This window comes from Chrysochloris asiatica, unplaced genomic scaffold (assembly GCF_000296735.1).
Source record: "Chrysochloris asiatica unplaced genomic scaffold, ChrAsi1.0 scaffold00079, whole genome shotgun sequence".
Lineage (NCBI taxonomy): Eukaryota > Metazoa > Chordata > Mammalia > Afrosoricida > Chrysochloridae > Chrysochloris > Chrysochloris asiatica.
This window is the reverse complement of record NW_006408597.1, coordinates 8,071,441-8,075,595: the sequence shown is the minus strand read 5'-3', so window position 1 is coordinate 8,075,595 and position 4,155 is coordinate 8,071,441.

Sequence of the window (4,155 nt, the reverse complement as noted above, 5' to 3'; positions counted from 1 at the left end):
TTTTTATGACATCACTGCCAATATTCATTTTGCTGTTAGAAACAAATGCAGTGAGTCAAGCACGATTTTGTTTGGATTCCTTGACTTTTACTTGAGGCCAAAGCTAATTTAGGAAATAGCAGAATCTGGATTGAAATGCAGGTTTATCCGATGTTACAACCCCTGAGCTTCCCATCATCCTACTACTGCCTTCCCACGAAGGAATGATCCTGGTACTTCCTGTCAGAGCAGCCAGACATCCAACCTCCCTAGGTGACAGCTCTCTCATAATTACAAAGGAGGCCTCTAAGGTGACCCTGGTAGCCACTAATAGGAATATTCGCGAGGATCCAGTGTTGTGTATAATGTTTAGAAAGTGAATTTTGTTTTGGAACTATAACAAAAGACACGTTCAGAATGACACAAAAGTGTGGTGAGAATTACTGAACCAGCTAGTGTTCACTAAAATGTGTATAAAAGCTGTTGCTAAGTGTCATGGAGTTCTGACCCTGTATAGGGTTTCCAAGGAGTAGCTGGTGGGTTTGACCCTGTGGTTCACAGTCCAATGCTGATACTACAGTGCCACACTAGGAGTCCTTGTTAAGTGCTATTGAGTCAGTTCCGACTCATAGAGACCTTGTATAGGGTTTCCAAGGAGCAGCTGGTGTGTTTGAACTTCTGACGTGACAATCGCAATTAATCCTGCTAACAATTACGCACAATTGCAAATTCTTCTCACTTTTATGTAAGAATGTCTCAGGGTTCTCATTGGGATCCATATTGTTCCCCCCTTAGTTGAATGATCTTCTTAGCTGATGAAATGCTTTTCGATGTTGAAGAGTTACCAAATGAAAGCCAAAAGAGCTTAAAATCTCTAATTGGAGAGCAACTAGTTTTTGTATTGCTTTATATACTCAATTTATATTGGCTGAAATCCCATCAATCTTTGTAGCTTTCAACTAGGTGCACAAGACATACTACGTGCCTTGCCCTCAAAGAATTTACAGTTTACTTGGAGGGATATAAAGTACTGCACAATTAAGTGCTAACTGAGTGGAACATATGAGTGCTCTAGGCTGTTCAAAAAAATTTATGAATAGGGCTAAAGCAGTGGAAGTAGATTTTAGTAGATGGATTGAGGGATCAGATTTTCTAGATAAGGCAAATGGCTTTAGTAAGAGCAGAAATGCAGAAATGAGTAAACAGGTGGAGTTGATAAATAAAAATAAATGGGTATGCTGATATTCACTAGTAATAGAGAAGGATTCATCCTGGGAAGTCAAACACCAAACTTGTTGCCAACGAGTTCATTCCAACTCCTGACAACTCCATGTGTTACAGAGTAGAAGTGTGCCATAGAATTTTCTTGGCTATAATTTTTATGGAAGCAGATTGGTAGGTCTTTCTCCCATGGTGCTGCTGGATAGATTTGAACTGCCAACATTTAGAATAGCAGCTATGTGCTAACTATTTGTTCCATCAAGGGCCTTTGTGGGAGAGTGGTGGCTGAGAATTTGCAATGAGAAAAAACAGTGTTTTGGATTGTTGGGGGCCTCAGAGGCTCAGCTGAGTGTGCTTTTAGTCCTGTAGGCAACAGAGGGAAATGAAGGCTTCTGAGAGTGGTGGGTGAAGAAAAATGGATGGGTAGATTCGTGTGTTGATGGAAGGTAGAGTAGGTTTGAAGAAAAGAGATTGGTGGCAGTAGGAGGCTACTGAGATAATTTAATTATTAGTTGATGGTACTATCCACCAGGATAGCTGATCAGGCAATGCAAAGGAAGGGTTGAGTGGGAGGAAGACAGTAGGAGATTAGGCCAGCCTTGACAATAATCTTGGGAGAAAGTATATTAGGTTTCAAACCTGGGTGGGTTGGAAAATGTTGGTTTCACTGAAATAAAGAACAAGGGCTGGCTCAGGATTGAGGAAAGACCTGGCTACCTGCCTGCTATATTTGGGTTGGTGGCAAGTTCTCGTGGCTATGTCTAAAGTCGGTAATTGCCATAGCATATACTGATGTGGCGCAGTGGGTTAATGCACTGGACTACGAATCTCACCAGCATGCCTCGGAAACCCTATACAGGGTCACTATGAGTTGGAACAGACTTGACGGCAGTTAGCACCACCACCACCAACATACTGATTAGGGCTGCAATGGGAGTCCTGGTGTGGCACCATAGGATAAGCACTCTGCTTCAAGGTTGGTTTGACTGCAAGGTGGGCAGTTCAAACTCACCAGTTGCTCCTTGAGAATTCTATACAGGGTCACTATGAGTCAGAACCAACGCAGTGGCACTTGATAACAACAACAAACAGCTCCGACATGGGCTTGTTCTGTGCCATCTTCACAATTGTTACCTTTAAGGCCATTGTTCTTGCCACTATGTCAAGATGGTCTTGTGTGGGGCTATTAGGTTTTGCACACTCAGGTTTGTCCCTTTCAGGTCGGAGAAAGCATCTGTTGTCTGAGCATTCTCAGTCCTCAAGGGACCTATCAGCTAGTCAAGAAGTATACTTTTTAAAAGAATTAGCTGAAAGATCAGCAAATATTAGGTGGTGATTTGGTAGTACGTCATGGTTGCTAAACTAACTTCGCTATGTTAAATAGTGGCTTTCATGCATGGCTAAGTGAATTAACATTTAGCAAATTAGACTCCTTAGTTTTTGTTCTGCTCTTATATTTTATGGGTATCAAAGAGTGGGTTACCTTGGGCAAACCATTTAACCTCTTGGTGTCTTAGCTGGTACAATGCAATTCCCACCTCGAGTCTCTGGGATTCATCCCAGCCACAATGGAAGAGAGTAAATCCTCTGGGACCTCATGCTCAGTGTGAAATTAGGACTCAGTTCTAGGTTTTAGACATCCACTTTGCTTCTCAGACTTACTCTGTTCCTCAGATCTGGTCTTTACATACTTGTCTTGCTCCCCTGAACCCAAGTCCTTAAGGGCTCCCAAATTTGCCCAGGATATCAACACACAGATCTGATTCTACTTGCTCTCATCAGGTCCCCTAAGAGACTGAAGTCCAGACCTAGAAGACAGCACTAAGACCTTGCTATAAGCAGCACATTTTCCTAATAATGCGTGCCACGATTTCCCAATTTTTGCCTGCTCCTAGCTTTCCCAAGGCTGTGTTCCAGCTGTCCTTTGGCTTACAACACTTGCATTCTCTGTGTTGAACCAGCCTGCTGCCGGCTGCCTTCCTGGCCTGCTGCCAGCTTCATATCCTCAAGGTACTGTCTTCTGGCTGTCCATCCATCATGCCAGCTGGGTCTGCCTCCAACTCCACAGATACATCCAGTTCTAGTTTCTCCTCCTCCCAGCCTACATACCCCTACTGCAGTTAATCCTTTTTATATTAAACTGCAACAGATATTTCCTGGTGTGTGATGTGATGTTGAAATTGTATCCTTGTTTACACTTTTGTGTTGGAAGACCCAAAAGGGTCATTTCAAAGAGCATTCCTGTCTTCTTTGTTGTTGTTGTTGTTAGGTGCCATTGAGTTGGTACTGACTCATAGCTACCCTATGCACAGCAGAATGAAACAATGCCCAATCCTGAGCAAATCTCACTATTGTTGCCACGCTTGAGTCCATCGATGCTGCTGCTTGGCTAATCCATCTCGCTGGGGGTCTTCCTCTTTTTCTCTGACCCTCCACCTTACCAAACATGATATCTTCTCCAGCGACTTGTCCCTCCTGACAATATGTTTGAAATATGAGAGACAAAGTTTAGCCATCTTGGCCTCCAAGGAGCACTCTGGCTGCACTTCTTGCAAAATGGATCTATTGGCTCTTTTGGCGTCCATGGCACTGTCAATATTCTCCTCCAACACCATAACTCAAAAGCATCAATTCTTCTACTGTCTTCCTTATTCACTGACCAGCTTTCACATGCATATGAGATTATTGAAAATACCATGGCTTGGGTCAGGTGCACCTTAGTCCTCAAGCTGACATATTTGCTCTTCAACACTTTTAAAAAGGTCTTGTACAGCAGATTTGCCTAATGCAATACATTGTTTGATTTCTTGACTGCTGCTTCCGTGGGTGTTGATAGTTGATCCAAGAAGAATGAAGTCCTTGACAACTTCAATTTTTTCTCCATTGATAAGAATGTTGTTTATTGGTCCAGTGGTAAGGATTTTTGTTTTCTTTACATTGAGATGTAATCCATAT